Below are 19455 nucleotides of genomic sequence, written 5' to 3'. Positions count from 1 at the left end.
ATTTTATTATGTATTTCAACAATAATTAAAATTCATCATAAAAATGCCGAAGTGGCATAATTCATGATTTCATGCAGATCTTTGGCACAGTCCATAAAAATCGGCACACAAAGAAAAAAGGAAGAAAAACAACCAACCACAATAGTGACAATTTAAGTACACCAGGAGTCAAAGTGTACAGAAACCATAAACAAATATATGATTAAGGAAGCAATAACGTGAACACTTGTGTCTAAATCAGCTAGCTCCTTCTAAGCCCAACCAATAAAATAGGTTATCTTATAAAGAATAATAACAAGGCTACAATGACTACTAAGTCTCACACTCTTTCACTCCCATTTAACCCAACATGTTTCATTCCTCACTCATTCCATACACACACAGTCGGGGAAATTCATCAGGGGCATGCACTTAAAAACAATATGTGCAAAGGTTGTAAATTCAACAGGCGGAACAGTTTTCAACGCCCGACGTCCTGATAAATTGTATTCAGGGCGTAAAATACTCTAAACTGTACTAAGCCAACACTGCACTAAAAAATGTTGCTTGGAGGTGGACTTGTACAGAGCACAGAAACAAGTAACTCATTCCTGCCGCTGTAGTGAGTTTCCAAATTACTCAAGTGGATTACTTCGGAGCACCACAGGTAAGCAGCTATTTCCTGCTACTGTGGTGAATTTCAATTTTCCTCCAGCAAGGAAAGGACATCAAGCACCTGTGAACAAACCGGGAGAGGAGAAGCCTAATTAGTAAGGTCTCTCACACAACAGACAGTTAAATTACATCTGCGGAGCTATAATATGCTCCAGTTTTGTCAGCTCACAAGGACGCTCAATAGTAACAGGTCTCCATTCTGTTGAAAAACACATAATGGCTAAAGGCGAAAAGCAGAGTGGTTGTTAATCGCTTTAAAGTCCTTAGGAAGAACAAGTCTATTTAACCTTGGTTTGCGAGCCGACGGTGCCCGTTGGAAGGGGTCCCACATAGCCAAACTATGTCAACGACGGCAGCAGCACAACTTTGGACACTTGGGTTCTAAATTTGTAATTATTAGGCTTACCAAACTTAAGGCCTTCAGTGCCGCTTAGGGCGGAGATGTACATCAGGTACATCAGGTGTATGATTGATTAAACCTGTGTAGCACGACTTGCAATTCGTTCAAAATTGGTGACCAAGGGCACTCTTGAATCAGAGGATTCATGATATTTCATGGACTTACCAGAATCCCAAAAACAATGCCTGAGCTCAAATGTGGGTTTGATAGTATGGTTTTCCCTTCAGAAGGCAAATGTGTGCATACACCAGTAGTCATTTGTACTTGGCTAGTACACCACAATTCTGATCTCCTAGTACCTGAGCTTGTCAATGGGTGACTATTTTTAGTACCCACCACTACTATTCAGAATGCATTCAAATGAAGGGAGGGGAGAGGGGAAGGGTGAAGTGGGTCTGCCGAGTGACATTATCCATGAAAGAATGACAATGCTTTGACAATGAGATATAGACCAGACATGTATGTGGGGTTGTGTTTGTTTGTTGTTGGCTAAGTGTTGACTTGCAGCGTAAATCCATCTGAAGGTTGAGAAATAACAGAGTACTCAAATGAACATGGTAGATGCCAGAAAATAGCTACCGACATAGTAGATCATTTACATAGTTGTGTGATGAATAAATGATGTGATGGCCTCTTACACTGCATACTACTCAAACATGTCATGTGACTCTGGACAGAGTTCTTTATGAGGACTTGCCTGCCTTGCAGGGTGCTAAGGATTAGTCTGGTTCTGCTAATGACATGACAATTGCAGTTGAAATAGACAGAGTTGACCAAACACCACAAGCACACGATTACCTTGGTTTGCCCACATCAGACCAAAGGCAACCGCTCTGATAGTGGCAAAAGACACTTCGTTACATTTGTCAGTTTACCGTTTTGCTCACATAATTTCAGACCAAATAGTTTTTGGACCTCTTTTAATCTAAGGCAGTATTTATTTATTTATTTATTTATTTATTTATTTATTTATGTTCCCATTGTTTTAAAACAGGTCTGAAATACTGGTTTGAAAGGTGTACAAATGTTTTTGCATCTGTTTTAACACCTCAATGCACTTTTTACTTTTTGGTAGATGAAGGCCACTGTTTCTGCTTGTCCCATATGCTTTCCTTGTCAAGAAAACATGTATTACTGCAAGTATTGTGTATGTACATTCCAGAGTTTTTTCACGTGATTCATAACCATCTGTTTTTAACACTGGTAAAACCAGAATTCTATAATAATCCATTGTGAATACATGTAATTCATTTACACATCCTTGAACTATAACGTGCAACAAATGTGTGCTAACCTGTTTTGCCAGATTTAACTAACTTGTTTTGATCTTCATCATGCAAATAATACAAATTGCATGGGAAAGACCAATGTAGAGCTTGCAAATACCATTTTCTGCAAAAATATTAAAAGTATGTTGTTTTCAAAAAGACTTATATTATGGTGTTCTCAATTCCTGCAACTTTTCAGGATATAAACATAGGGCTCCTTTGCAGTGAATGCATGTATAATATACATTACAAACTTGAACCACTGAGTTGGGTGGGACATCGATAATCAAAAAGAACTGGCTGGCTTATTGTAAATGGTTTACCTCTCCCAAATGACCAACGATGGCTGTGCAACTGACACAATTCAACAATATAAAATATCAATGTATCTAACTGATCTTCTGTAAACGACTGATGTCCTTGTTTTTTTGTTTTTCATCTCTGCCCTTAATAAATGATAACAATGATTTGTGTATTTGCCATGTGGTACTGACTGGGTCCTTTTGAGAAGTGTATCTCCTCCCCCTGTGGAGCTTCCCTTCTCATTGAATCCATAAACCTGGAATTGTCTCTGGACAGGCTACATTGAAAGTGAAGCTCATCTTAAGCACCCCTTCCAGAAAGACTGCTGAGACGTTCAATATTCGGGTGATCCTGGGTACTTTTGCTGCATTGTAATTAGGGGAGTACCAGAATTCGGCTGTAATAACGTATTCGGCCAAATTCAAACTGAAAACAAGATATTAATTAATTATCACTTGAAGCTGAATAGTTTCCCATGCAAAATACAATAAGTACTGCTGCCTGAAATCATTCAGGATCATTAAACAAATGCTGCTGTCACTTTCTTGATTGAGTACAGGCAGAGCAGAGATGTGGAAGCGCAAAGTCCCTGCCCTTCTTGTGCTGACAGACAAACTTTCATCTGGTAGTTTTTTGAGGATGGGTGAGCTGAAGCAAAACTCTCAATATTTTGAATGCATTTCTGGTCTCCCCGTATTTTGCAGTTGAAAACATTTGAGCTGGAATAATAGTTTATAAAGTCGCTATTGGAAAATTGTATTTTCCTTAGGCGCTTATTGGTTTGCTGATGTCTTGTGTGAGAAATCTGAATGTTCCAGATTCCGATCACACCAATTACCAATCCAAATAATGTAATTAGGTAGATTAATATAGATGTTGCAGATATCTCAGTAATTTCCAAACCCTGAGTAAAATAGCTGAGGAGGTAGTGTGCCTGCAGAAAAAAAACAGGATTTAGCATGCAGACCAATGTTATAAAGCAAGTAAGATGGCTCAGTGGCAAGTGTGCCTGCAGGAGGGATGTGCTTGTAATATCAAAACCACGGTTACAATTCCTGCCCTCCAACTTTCTCATGGTGCCAAAATAACTCCCATGCCACCGTTTGTGGCAGCAGAAATATTCCTAACAACATTAGAGTGGTAAAAAGGGGGGATATGTGTGTAAAAAATACAAGGAGCTACAAGTTTACAATTTAGAAACATTGAACCTAAAGGATGTACAAGTGAAACAAATAAGTAAAACAAACATGCACATGCCAATTAAAGATCTGAAAATCAGCACTGTCCCTTCCCTACAGGGTTAGCTGAAAACCATAGATGACTCAGCATTTCCTATATATTTTTGTCTGCTGACTTTTACTATGCCCACGATCTCCACAAAGACCCCACCCGAAAATGAAAATGCCTCATCCACACTCAGTACCACACGTAGAAGGCATAGCCTTAACATTCTATAGGTTTGTATTCAGTAACACTCCAGCTGTCAGCAGGGGGGTAATTGATGTAATCACTCCTTTTGTGTTGCAGTGCCTTGCTGGAGCCAGAATGCTAAAGATGGGCAGGCCCAAAAGGAACATTTGAAAGTACAAGTAGACACATACCAGTCACCCCTCACAGTGATTGCATTCATGCATAGTATACTTTTGTGCTAGTCGTGGTTACTTGGACCCTGCCCAACAAGCGACATCTGTGAATGCAGAAAAATACAAACTGTGCTGTTATTGAACAATTTTTTTTCTGATTATGTATTAATTGAATGGTTTACAGAAGCATCTCCCGTAGACAACAAAGAAAAGAAATTTAATAAAGAATGGATATACTTAAGCATCTTTTTTATTTATAAAGTGTTTTTCTTGCCTACGCAACTTTAATTATTAAAAAGACAACTATTTGGCTCGGTATTCAGTCGAATACTTAAACCTACTATTCGGTACACTCCTAATTGTGATGCATCCCAAATAGACAACAATACCTTCACTGCAGAGTTGACTCAAAAACCTCAGGGTTAACCCATGGCACAGCATAGCAACACTTCAAACAGAACAAGAATGACATTTGCATGATACAACCTGGAACAATCATCTTTGTTGCACTTAGGTCTGAGGGATAGAATACAACAGCCATAATTGCTGACTGTTCAAGTCTGAACAATGCATTGTTCAAGGTCTTATGTTAATGGCACTGATCGCTGAATGTGACCAACACATTCTGGTAAGGAGGACCATGACATTCAAGCAGTTCCAGCTTTCCATTAGACCATTGTTGGGAAATGTCGTGCTGCCTTGCAAAACAAAACACCTCTAGACGAGAAGAAGAATAAGCCCTGAAAGACAAAGAAAGATGTCTTACCCACCCCAGAAAGAACACATTCCTATTATTATCTGTCAATATATGACTGTGCTGGGTGGTATTTCTCTTACCTATCACTTCCCCTTTGGAAACCAATTAATTGTCTTTTGGCATTAGAAGATTTTTATTTTATTTATTGGATATTTATAAAGTGCCAATACAGCAAATGGTGTTTTCAAGTGCCACAAGACAAAAAAGGGGGGAAGGGGGACATGAAAGAAAACAACAATAATGGTCCTACTAGGCCATTTGTCATTCGGATCATTTGGATTATGCAAGTGCAGTAACAAGAAGTGCAGAGGGCAGGGAAGTGAGGGGGGGTGCCCGGGGGAAAGAATATTGGTAGGGTGGGAGGGAAGTGCGGGGCAGGGTGGTGGCATACAAGTGCATGGGGGAGCTGAAGGTGAAGAAGAGGGACCCTCAGGGTAGGCAAGTGCGAAGAGGGGCCAGGTGGGCAAGTCCCAAGGGATGCCGGGAATGCAGGGAGTGCAGGGAGTGAGGACCACATGCTAAGTGCTAGGACAGGGGTGGACCAGGCTCAGTAGGGATGCACACACCACCAGGCTAGTCATGGGGCCCAGAAGATAAATTGCAGGCTAGGGGGGAGGTCAGGAGACTGGTGTGCTGGGGTAGACTGGGCGAGGATGACATAGTGCCCTGTAGGACCCAGAATGGACCAAGCAGCCAGTCAATGCAGCAGAGGAGGGCATTAGCAGGGTAGGGGGAGAGGGAAGGAAGAAGAGAAAAGGAGAGTCTTGATAAGCTTCCAGAACCTAAGGAGATCTGGTTCAAGCCTATAGAGGGGCAGGGAGGACATTACAGAAGGAGGCTCCTGCCAAAGAGAGAGATCTACCCCCACTCTCTGCTTGGAAAAGCATCTGCTCTGGAGCTAGACGACCGAAGGGATCTAGCAGGGAGGTATTTAGGGAAAGCGATTTGGATGCAGTGGGTTTCCAGGCCCCAGAAAGCCTTGTGGATGATGCAGAGAGTCTTGAACTTGATCCTCACATCCACTGGGAGCCAGTAGAGAGATGTTAGGGCTGGAGAAATGCAGTCCCTGGGCTTGAGGCCAATGATAAGTCTGTCAGTCCTATTCTGGATGAGTTAAAAGGGGCAAAGGGAGGATAAAGGCAGATTGTGGAAGAGGCTGTTGCAGTATTCCAATTTACAGAGGCCCAGAGCTCTGTAGACATTGAGTATTTGGGGAAGGTAAGGAAAGTGAGATTGCCCCTGATGAGATGCAGTTGAAAGTGGGCCTTCTTGGCAAGGTCCATGATATGAGTAGCGAAGGAGGGAGAGGAGTCAAAAATGATGCCACGGTTTTTAGCCTTACAAGAGGGTGAGGGGAGGGGACACATGGAGGGTTGGTAGAGAGTAGGAGGGAAGGATGGAGCAGGGGTCCCAATGAGAAGGATCTCAGTCTCACTGGTATTAAGGTGGAGATTGTTAGCAGCACACCATTCCTAAATAGCATTCAGACATTCAGCAATGAGAGAAGAAGAAGAGGAGGATGTGGAGGGAAGCATGAAGGAGAGCTGCATGTCGTTCGCATAGCACTGTAGGTGAGGGGAGAAGGTGGAGAACAAGTGGGGGAGAGGGGCAAGGTAAATGTTTGAGGGCCACTTCGAGAGGGTAGAGCCGTGACGGACGTTGCAGGTGTAGAGTGTGTTGGAGGAGAGGAAAGGGCCCAGTTGGACCTAGGAAGGTCAGTCAGATATAAAGGAGGTCAACCAGTCCAGTGCCAGGTCTGTGATGCCAAGGGTATCACAGAGACGTTTCATAAGGGTGGCAGGATAGACTGTACCAAAGGCAAAGGAAAGATCGAGAAAGATGAAAATGGAGGGAGAGTGGGAATTGAGATTTGAGTGCAAGTCTTCACAGGTGTTCAGGAGAGCAGTTTCCATGCCTCTGGCTGCTCTGAAGCCAGACTGGTGGTCGTGGAGACAACCAACAGATTCAGTGTGGTGGTTCAGTTGGGAGATGACCAACTTCTCCAAGAGTTTGCCCAGGAAGTGGTTAATGGAGATAGGGTGGTAGTTAGCTCGGCAGGAAGGGTTGGCAGAAGGCTTTTTAAGGTGAGGGTGCACAAGGGAGTGCTTGAAGGTAGTGGGAAGGAGCTAGTGGGAAAGGATTGATTACAGATATCAGTCAAGGCTGGAGCAAGGCAGGCTATGTTGTCCTTGATAGTTCTAGAGGAGCAGGGGAGCACCTGTTTGGAGGAGACTCTCATAAAGTGGATTTGTTTAGAGACCTCATCTGGTGTTATGGGCAAGAGATAAGATAGTAGGAGGGAAGAGGAGAGGGGGGAAATCGAGGTCTAAGAGTGGATGAGGGAGGAGAGAGGGGTGTGAAGGAGAGTGAGCACAGGAGGACAGAAGAGAAGTGGAGACGACAGTAGGATTGTGAGTTACTTGCACATTTTGAACAGTTCGGCCATGATGTTGGTGGTCCCAGAGATGCAGGCTTGGATATGGACTCTCTTCTTTGAATGGATGGACACTCTGTATAGCCTTTGGAGCAGGCGGCAGGCCAGTCTATCAGTGGATGTGCCTGAAGCCAGCCACTTCTGTTCAGCAACTCTGCACTTGCGTTTCAGAGAGGCTGGGTCGGGGTCATACCAGTTTTTGCACTGCAGTCAGGCTTCATGCGTATCCTCATGACAGGTGCAAGGATGTCCAGGGTGTTGTAGATGGGGAGGAGAAGGTTAGCAAGAACTGTGTCAGTGTGACAGTCAGTGGCTGGAGTGGAAGGGGAATGAAAGTGGCAGCAAAAGCAGCAACTTACGCTTGCTTCATTGGCCGATTGACAGAGAAGAAGACTGGCAGTGTGGGCAGAGGCTTGGCTGGGGGTCCTACGAGATCCAAATGAGAGGACGGGAGAGCATGGTCAGACCAGGAGAGATGTGTAGTTAGAGGGTTGGAGATGGGGTTGTCTGTTGAGATGAGAGCATCCAAGGTGTGTCCTTGATATGTGGTGCAGTACTGTGAGTGTGTGTGTCTGTGTGTTCTTATATGCTACACTATTTATTTGCTTTGGATGACTGATATGGGGGCACTCTAATGGGTGTTGTGTACTTCACATTTGCAAGTGTCTATAACATTTACATGATGTATGTTTTCTTTAGCAGTAACACCTCTGCTGCCGTTACCAATGCTTGGCTATCACTTCAGATGAAGTGTTGGTACTGCATGACGCCATACAGTACAGTAAGTGGTATGGACCTGAACAACCTGCGTATAACCTCAGTGATTGAGTAAAGGTGTAAGATGTGCAAGAAGTGCAGAAGGAGGCACTATATAATAAGCCAATTGAAGCCACCATCTGATGAGAAATGAAGAAGGGATCAGAACCATGATCTTGATAAAGGACCTGTGTTTCAGGAAGTGTATACATGATTTCCAATGAAGAGCAAGGATTTTGTGTGCCCAGAAAATAGCCCATTTTACCATGCCCAACTGATTGACTCTTGAACTCTCATGACACCTCTCACTTTGACTGCATCTCCCATCAAAGCCCACCCACACCACAGTCCCCTATGTACTAGAAATGGCACCCTATTAACCCTGTCCCTACATTCACCGTATGCCCATGTGTGCCCCCGGTAACACAGTGGGCCTCATTATAAGTTTGCCAGTCCGGTAACAACGGTACGGGTAAGCTACCGGTAACATTGTTACTGGACTGGCAAACTACGAGTTCTGCTTGCGGGTGCATTCCCGCCCGCAAGGTCTGACCTGGCGCATGTACCAGCACCTGCGAGCAGAGCATGTCAGATGCACCGGCACCAATCACGAAAAGTGCCGTGCATCCGACCTCCCCATTCCCATTGAGCCCTATGGGGCTCAAATAAGAATGGGAAAAAAAAATCTGTGCCCGCGAATGGCCAATTACCAGGTCTGGCAAGGCCGTAATATCCCGGTAATTGCCCATTCACGGGCGCCAGAAAAAAAAGATACCGGCACGGCTACTGTCAGTATCGTAATGAGGCACAGTGTCCTCACCCTGTTGTTCCAATTATGCAACTACAGCTGTCTGTTTTCCCGACAACGGAATGAAAGCCTTTATTTTGGAAGATGACCAGGTCATTGTTAGAAACCTCAATCACTTTACTTGGGAGATTGTCGGCACAATCTTTAAACATTTGGTCAGTATTGACTAGTATCAGTATTGGTTGAAAAAAGTTAACTAATTAACTAGTTAATGAATCAGACAACAATGTACTTGCCTTTTAATCTGAGCAGCCCAATACTTTCCCCTCTCCAATCAGGTTACATATGTAATACCAGCCAGCATTGCAAGGGTAGGATCAATGAATTCTTGAGGATACAGTGGCAGAATTCCTGGCCATCACTGCACACTTCCTCGTCTGCAATCGCGCATCCAAACCTTTTCATCAGGCAACTTTCTGTACATAAACCTAGAGGCAACACAGAACATGTCTAAGAACTCGAAATGCAACCCAGCTAACTGAACACTAACTGAACACTACCACCTGATTGATGAATACTAATTTGGTATGAATGTGCTTTATGCACCTATTCACAATGATATTCATTTTAAGTCAATATGCCTCAATAATTCTTTTTTAAAACAACGTAAAACTCTATAGCTGCCCAGTAATTCTAAGGCTTTTTCTTTGTAACTATTGTTTTCTCTTGTTTGTCAGAAGAGGATGGCACTGTCTGATGCAGGCAGTCAATATAATATCCTCCTGCATACAAACGTTTCTAAGATTACTTCTCTGCAACACATATCTTGACAAATATCAAGCTAAAGGTGACCCAAGTGAATCCAAGTAATAACACATGAGTTTGGAAATCAGCGATCCCAAGGAGCTGAAGTAGGAGGACAATGCCAAGGGTACAGAGACAGGCAGAAAGGCCAACTATACCCATCCACCTTTGTATGGGATATTTCAAAACTATCTTAGCAATTATCAGCCTCACCAACAACTTCACCACTGCAAACTTCTCAGCCAGGGTAAGAGGACACATTCTCTTGGGCCTGCAAGAAAATCCCATGTGTGCAATAACGTTATCCATGACAAAAGAACAACATATTCCCACCTTGACTCATTGCATACAAATTGTGTGCCAATGAAAGCAATCTAGTTGGTGCCAAACGTTTGCAGAGACAATTGACATATGAACATGTATTCTCTTGTGTCTGCCACCAAAAGTTGTATTGAGTTACAGCTAATGAATATGATCTCTTCCTGATTCCAAATAATTCAGTAACAGTACTTGCTCAAAATAAGGATTTTTTCTTATCACAAGAAAAAACTTCTGCCTGCCTCCAAACAATATGGAATGTGATTCTCATACTGTAGTCACTAAGGAGACATTTTCATTTTCAATAAAGTGCTCGTATTTCAATAAAGTGCTTACTGGGATTCTCTCGAGTATTCAGTGACATTCACAGAAAGATTGATTGACCTATTTCAATGTCCTGCCTCAACTAAATACTACTTGAATTTTTTACCTCACCCTCAACTAAATCTGATTCGTGTTCTTTCTTTTCCTCAATGAAAGCCTATTTTCACATCCCTCCCTCCAAGGCAATCTCCTGCCTCTGAATGCAGACTAACCTGGACAATGAAACAATAGATGTCCTCCACCCGTAAAAGAACAGCAAAGATTAGGGAAACTGTTTTCTATTAAGTCCCTGCTATATATTTGCCCAAACTTAGTGAGAAATCCCTCAATTCTCTTGGACTTTCCTTAAAAGGCATCTGTGAATACCCAACATGCAGTTGGAATAGAGGTGGATAGGATCTTTGCAGGGCTGATTCTACTTGGCCTTTGAAGTTGGGAAATGTCTCCCTTTATATGACTTTCTGCTCAGCAGTGAATTTCTAAAAACAAATGCGTCATCTACTTTTGTAAATTAGAGTTTGGGCTAAAGAAAATGTATAGTTGAAGTTACTGGAGCTGTCACCCCTCTCTATCTGAAACCTGTAACTCCCTTTGTAGGCAGCATCAGCTTCTAAGATGAAAACAAAAATACAATTTGGAAATAGGGGAGCCAGGAGGCACCCATGTGCAAATACCAACAATCCAGCAGAACCAGCAAACTCGTTATGTACTACACAGAAAATAATATTTTACAAAATGTAGAGCAGGACAAAAGAAATGGAAGTGGGAGGAGGAGACATAGTCATATCACTGATGGTTCGTCAGTGACCATCTATCACATTCATGTTCAAAGCACAGAGGACCATCCACTTCTCGAGCTTATTCCACATGAAAGGCCACAAATAGTGTGTGTGGATCTTGCCATGTGGCATTCTGCACCATTATCCTCAACATCTTGTCACTTTTACGGCTGCTGCAGCTTCAGCCCACTCCTAAATCGCTCTGAAGGAGCTTTGGCCTGCTCTGTATGACTCTCTCTGGAAGAGTAAGAATAAATGCAGTTGATGAAAACTGGTGGGCTTGATTCCATAAAGGCAACCTGGGCTTGCCATAAGAGCATGGACTCAACGCCTGCTCTCTCTCCCTTCAGGGAGGGATAGCAGGGCCGACTAGACCCACAATACTCTGAGGTTGTTTCTGCTCATTTGCCACCCCTCTGCAAGTGAGTGCTTCTGGCTCTACCTGTGTACACACCTAAATTCTGACATGACTGCAAGGTGGCGCTGTTGCAATTATTTAACGCCTTTGGTCATATTTCTCATATGTTTAGATTTGCTCAAGTTCCTATAGTTCTTTTACCTTATTTTCTTAACTAACTAGGATTTTCTCACCCTATGTCAGGGATAGGCCAGGGTGAACCTTCAAGCAACAAACCCGAATCACAGCAGACCAACCTTTCAAAATATTTAGCAAAAATGAAAAAAAATATTTTGGGGAGCATGTGGCTGGAGCTTTCATTCAGTTTCAGGAAGCTTTTAGAGAGTAGTGATACCACAGGTCATTGCTGGATGTACACTTGTGATATGTTTTGGGAGGTCTTAATGAAGTGGAGTGCATTCAGTGTAGTTGTAGAAACAAGGATGGGGAGATTTAGTGAATGTCTGGATCCAGTCAGAGAGTTAGCTTAGTGTTGGCTTTGTTTACACAGTGCTGTGCGACAGGTTCAGTGATTTGGAGTGGGTGAACAATGTAAGTGCCACCACAAGAGATTTAGGAGGCGGGTGATACAGTCAGTGTCTGTCTCTTTGCAAAACACCTGGCATTGGGTGACACCTGGGATAAGGCGAAGGAGGAGCTGTGAAACATGGAGACCAGCTTGAGGGATTGGCATGCTTGCTTGATTTTGCTGGGAGTGAGCAGCAGAGATTTGGAGATTCAGTGATAAACCAGAGACCATCTTTTGAAGTGAGTGAATAAGACATGTGCCATAGGATTACACCCTATGTATTAGGAGGTGTAGTACAGCAAAACAATAGAGGTGAAGGCTGGAAGGTTTAGAATTCATCTTAACCTCTGGCATTGCTCTGGGCGACCCTCCAGACCATCGTTCTTCAACTACTAAGCCATCACAAAAGGGGAAGTACGTTTGTAATGGCTTGACAGGTGCAGAACAATGGTCTAGAGGGTTGGCCAGAGCAATGCCAAAGGTTAACCTTTGTATGTGCTACAAAGCATGCTTGCCTGCAGAACCCATTCCAAATGTTACCAATGCTTTTTAAACTACTTTTCCTTACATTGTGATGGCTACATATCCTACTACATATGTCAGTGCACAATTCTGTTATTTAAAATAGCTCACTTACCAAGCTGCTGTACAAAAAATAATTAGATATTTTTTTATAAATGCTGTGCTTCCTCTCTAAACTGTAAAACACCTTTATATTGCAATATAATATGCCACCTAATATTGGCTCCTCTGGCAGGCCTTTTGGAGGACTTGCCATTCTTATTAACCATATGAAGGCTTCATCTAGGGTGATAAAAGCCGCAGAGGGCATATTGGCTATCGACTTAATGATTCCAGGTGTTAAATCAGTGTCATACCTAATAATCTGTATCTACTGGAACGTTGCCAGCTATTCGCTTGATCATATGTTTATTCTTCTAGACTTGATTTTTGATGATGCTATTCTTAAAAACTTGGATTATAGATTTCTTATTGGTGGAGACTTTAACTCGTTTTGCCTTTCCAGTGCAGGTCACTTAGGTTCCAGCACTTCTATTGGTGCATCCTCCCACTCTAGTATAAGAGGTAAAAGATGGATTTCCTTCCATGCACAATGGGACATCCACTTTGCACGAATAGACTTAAATAACCATAAATGTACCTGGCACAGGGGTACTCAAACATTATACATAGATTACTTTGCAGTTTCCACAAACCTGCTTAATATGTGTGAACCGGTGTCCTCTATCACTCCTGGCTATGGTGATCATTTAATAATTTCCCTGTGCATCAATGCAGTGTGTCAACTTCTTGAAATTCTCTAATGCTTCAATCATAGAAATTGTTCACCCAGCGCTCTCTGTCCAGTGGGGCTCACAGGTATGCCGGACATTGACTGTCATGGTAAAAAAAGATACTATATGGGGTACTCACAAGATGAATTATAGAATAAACATCGACGAAGTAGAAGACCAAAATAATTTTACAGTTCAACGTTTGCTTGGAAAGTTGGCCGCCAGTAATACCAAGTCTCCCAGAAGTGTGTTAATCAAACGCCAGAAAAATAGGCAACTGAGAGAATTGAAGTAGCTCAATTTACAGAAGTACTCTTACTGACATAAAAAGAAAGAGATTTATCATGTGTTCATCAACAAGATCAAATCTATCAAACAGTCCATACATATTACAGATAATCAACAAATGATCTCCCATGTATGCCTTAACAATCAGAGATTGGTGTGGGCAACCATAAGAAATCAATCCCTCTGCCCCTGACCTATTGGCATCGTCGATCTCTGCAGAAATGTGGACCTCTTATATTACTGAAAAATTCAAAATACTGTTCCTCTATAGCAAAGTGGGGTTTAAAATGTGTCATGGGGTACTTGTCCGTGGACAGAGTCAGATGTGAAATGGACTATTTATAGACTAAAATATCCCAAAGCGCCAGGGCCCGAAGGTATGCCTAAATGTGTCATCAAACAAGACCCTCATTTTTGGTCATCTATCTTAAATATTAAATTTGACAACATATTTAATTGCACTCAGTTACCAGAATCATGGCTAATATCGATCTACATTCTGATCTTTAAAAAGGGAAACCCTGCCGATCCTGTAAAATTTCGTCCAATTGCTCTCTTAGATGTGTCAGCAAAGATGTTCTGTGAAATGAAGCAGCTCCCAGCCTTCTTAGGTTGACTTGCCAGGTTTATTATATGCTTCTTAGGTATCTTTACAGGCAGTCAATCAAGTTACTTTTAAGTTACATAAAGGACATCAAACACTGGCGGCCCATCACCCAGGCAGAGGGCTTACCAATTGACCAGGCTAGAAACTTCACCCACACACATTTCAACAATCAGACATAAATACTCCACATGACATCACAATATTCCTTCTGCAAAGCCGAACCATACACAACACATCTCCTCCCTTCACATTGGCACATCACAAACAACAAAGCGCTACTCAACACACCACCCCTCTTTCGATCGACCGACAACAACATAAGCTGCTACACACCTCCACACCAACATATGCCATTCACACCGACTCGCATGACCAGGGCAAGCACACAGCATGTGCTGTAACACTCTGCCACCCACAGTATTCCTGATCCACTGGCGGAAAAGGTGGAACGAGTCATCGATGAGTGCACAGTGCAGCTAAACACAGCCGCCTGTGTGCACGAAAACAGAATAGATGTGGCACACGACCACGAGATTGAAGTACATGTGTGACCCCGCATTCCAATATAAAAGACATGCCCATACCAAAACCGGGGCGCTACCACCCAACACACGTACCTCATTGAACCATGCATGACTACCATCACAGTCTTACTCTGTCCAAACTGGCGGCGCTCCCACCAGACGCAACCATGCACACGTTACCCATGCATGACTACTTCCACCGTCACACCCAGACCGAACTGGTGGCTCTTCCAGCACCAAACACACGTATGTTGCTTAACCATGCATGACATCTACCTCAGTCACGGCCATACCATACTGAAGGCGCTACCCCCAGGTACCATACTTTGTGGCACTACCCCCCCAATATCCTTGTGGCATACCCATCTACATCCATACTGAATATTAGGAGGAAGGCGCTACCCCCAACAACCACATTGAGAGGTAAAACATTCTGACCTGGCACTCACACCATCAGCAAAACCATACTAATAAATTTCATATAAGCTTCACCCAACCAAACCCATGGGAGGTGTTACCCCCACAATCGCCAGACAATCATATCCACACCCATACAAGGGATAATTGAAGGTGCTACCCTTAAATGGCTAAACTGCCTGGATCAATACAGATATTCCGTACTGTACACCACACATAACATAATACTATATGCAGTTCACATTGCACGTTCTATACATTTGAATTGATGAATTTCTTAAAAGACACATTATATATCATGAAGCCCAAACCAAATCCACTCCTAAAAGTCCATATCACAATTTAGCGACCTAAATACTGAAAACCTCAAAAGGTTACATCTAGTCTCTAATACATTAGATGCCATGAACCGGCCCCCATCCAATCCTAAAAGTCCATATCACAATTACGTGACTTAAATACTGCAAATCCTCAAGAAGTTAGTTCTAAACTTCATACATGCTCACATCGCCCAACAACAATCATCAGTATGCATCTTTTTCTGTTTAAATGCTAAAAATCCATGTCATCTCCTGTGACCATAAACTGGAAATCCTCAAAATGGGTTAGAAGTACAAGGTACAAGGTACATTCAAAAAATGGTATCTCTTAGATACGTCACACACAACCCATCCATCTGGACTGCTACCAGCACTGGACTGCTACCAGCACTCACCCACATCCTCATCACCAGTCACTGACGCAATCTCAATGCAAAATATGAGTATTTTTAGAATTCACATTCTAGGATCATAATCAGCAAGATCCCAGATTGCTTATACACTTACAAATATTCCATCCATATCAAATTAACCATACCAATACCAATACCAAACTGTGAAAAAGGATATATTTTCTTTGCTTGGAGTTTCACCAACAACGACTTTGCTTTGATTTTCACCAACAACAACTATATAGCAGCAGTCAATAGAAGTCGCTTCCTTGTCCGCTGCCTGCGTAACACTTCTTCTGAGCACATCGCTCCGATCTGTTTCACGTTGGATACCAGGTGCCAGTCACTCCTCAAGCACCATCCACCGATTCCAGTCTATCGTAGTTTGAACTGTTTTTAATTAATCTGCCCAGAGCGAGATCAGCCCCACATTACAGCACAAACATGAGCACCACGCCTCTGACACTCCTCTGGATACATCCGCTGCTCGAACGCGCTATGAGACCAAAGCAGAGAAAAAAAAACAATCTTTAATGAGGCACTAGCTCCAACTTCACTCAGATCGTTCCCGTAGCTACGCGTGACAGGACTGTATGGGCTACTTCCTGATCATGCAGTCCACGCTGCAAGGTGCCTTACTCGAACAGCAAACTGCTCCTTCATACTATGAGTAAACATGCCCGAACTGCATAGGCATAAAAATGCGGGTGACGCGCACTACCATTTCGAAGACAGTGTCACACGTTCCACTGAGTTGCCAACTTCCTCCACAGTCCGGATTACATCATCATTTGCCAGCTGTGAGCAGGTAGAAAACAAACTCTCCCTGACCAACTGTGAACCTGTGCCTGACAAATCTTAACCTGCCCTCAGTGCCACGTCATTCTACTGCACAAATGACAGTGATAATCAACCATCTGTGTCACCCAATGCACTCTGTACTCTGGCGCATATCCTCAGCTGTAAACGCTATCTTCCTCAACTCCACATAAGGACCAGATCTCCTGCCATGTAAAAGTATGAGGCACAGCTTCTCAGCCCCTCTTTTCTTCATATGGCTCCCTGCCTCCCGATACACGGGCCAATCGTCATCCTTAGTTTCAAAAGCTCACATCAATGCCATCTTGATGGCCCGTTCCCAATTCTGCACCCCAGGACCCAGCTCTCCCTGTATTCCAAGGACTGCTGAAGGTCCTTCTTGCCTCCAAACCTCCCTCCAAACAGGGGCCTTATTTTCCTTCCTCTTCTACTGCCCAAGTACTGCCTTACTTGGATTGGGGGCAGTATTGTTGTTCTTCTCCTTCTTCCTGCACCCCCTGCAGCAGGTTTCCAGCGCAGATTCTTCTTTGAAATCCCATCCTCATTGTCAATGAAATTAAGCAGTTCCCAGCCTTCTTAGGTTGACTTGCCAGGTTTATTACATGATTCTTAGGTATCTTTACAGGCAGTCAATCAAGTTACTTTTAAGTTACGTAATGGACATTAAACACTGGTGGCCCATCACCCAGGCAGAGGGCTAACCAACTGACCAGGCTAGAACCTTCACCCACAGACATTCCAACACTCAGGCATACACACTCCACATCACATCACAACATTCCTTCTGCAAAGCCAAGCCATACACAGCATTCTTCATATTGATTCTAAGAGAAATGTACATGCATATAAAACATCAGAACATTCTATCTCGGTTCCAGTTCGGGTTCCGTAAAAACGTGGGGACTGCCATGAACACCACAATTCTATCTCATATACCTGCTAGGACTTAATAGCTTAACCCTGGCGCTGTGTACATGGCATCCCTTCACATGTCGATGGCATTCAACTTTGTCATTCGTAATATTCTATGGGATAAACTGATGAGATTTGAGTTGTGGCAACACGTGGTTAGCTTTCCTCTCAAATTGGGCAAACTCCAGCTTCATTGCCTGGCTTTTGCTGATGGCATTCTCATATTTGACAGAACTTTGGACTCCAGGCTAAACTACAACTTTTCTCTGAATATGCACGTGAGCTAAATTTAAATTATAATGCCACCAAATCGAAAAAAAATATTTTTAATAATATGAAGTAAAAACCATGCTCTTTTACCTGGTCCATAGACAGACTTTGTATTAATCATGCAGTCTCACTCAGATATCTGTGAATTATTTAAAGAGTAGGTCAGTCTGTTGCAACTATGGCAAGCTTCCTTTATTTTGGACTTGGTTCCTTGTTTGTATTGGACTATTTGTTTGCTGCACATGGAGCTTGAGACATTGCGACTGCCCAATGTCAGAGTGGAAACTTAAAGAAAAAAGACCACAAGTACTCCACTGTTGCGCTTCAAATTATAGATGTATTCAGTAAAGTTCAAAAAAACAAACAATTTCATTGTTTTTAGGTTGTTTTCTCATTTGTTCCAATGTTGTAAAATTATTATTCAGTTTCATTCACATTGATTGCTCTGATGTACATGTTTTCCTATTCAATACATCCCAATATTAGACAGTTCATCATTTGCATTTTTCTCATTTAGATATTCAGTATGTGCCCCTCTACACGTGTTGCCCCTTACTATGGTTTGTATGGTTCCTCAGGAGGGATTAGAGTTCACTGCATTCTAAATGCAATTAGCCTTAATATTGTTGTTATAATATGCTGGCTAGAAGGGAACAAAAGTTATCACCATGTTATTAGTATGCCCAAGTAGAATGGATATATATTAGTTACCCAATGCCACTAGATTATCTCAATAACTTTCTTACTTACATCCGCTGTAGTTTAGCTAGAGATTCACTTCCTAAGTTTGCAGTATGTTGTCAATTTTGCTAGTATATAGCCCGTACTAAATTTCGTCAGGATTTGTCTGCAAAATATAACCTATAAGGCGCTGGGTATTCTTGAGCTCACCTGAGTCATTCGCTGCTTCAGTTCTTCATTCTTTGTTAGCCCGATTTTGTAGGAAGTGATCGGATATGATTGTCCGATACACTTCTCAAAATGGCCGCTTTAAATATTGTGTCTGGAACGTCGGGACGTAGAGTGATGAAGTCACAATGCTCCAGACACAACGTGTGTGTTCCAGTCACCATTTTCGATCGGATGTTGCCCTGTGTTATGCCTTATAGGAGTATTCTGTTAGAGACTCGCGGGGTGTCATGAGCCATGTTAATTCTAAAGAGTAAGGCAAAGGTGTGAGCTAATGCTGTTAAATATTTGCAGACATTAGTAATGTGTGGATTTCTCCTAGTTCGACAATTGAACATTTAGCTTCATGCATCATAAAGGACTCTAATTGCATTGCTATTGCTAGATGAAATGTTCCATTTCTGTATCGAAATTGAGTCCAATATTGCAACAGTTTAAGATGCATATCTACTTGCTTCTCTCTGTCGAAGTTTCTTCTCCCTATTACTTCCTCTTTGTTGGATTTTCACTTGTTCTAGGCCATAGTATCTTATTCCATCAATGTTTTCATGTGGATGTTCCGCTGCAAAAATTTTTCCAAGCGTATATCTGATGTCTTTATTTTTGATGGTGCGCAGGTGTTCCGAAATTCTAATTTTCAATGGTTTT

The sequence above is a fragment of the Ambystoma mexicanum genome, chromosome 8 (genome assembly GCF_040938575.1).
Source record: "Ambystoma mexicanum isolate Mex_15411 chromosome 8, UKY_AmexF1_1, whole genome shotgun sequence".
Classification (NCBI taxonomy): Eukaryota; Metazoa; Chordata; class Amphibia; order Caudata; family Ambystomatidae; genus Ambystoma; species Ambystoma mexicanum.
This window is presented reverse-complemented; position numbering follows the sequence as displayed.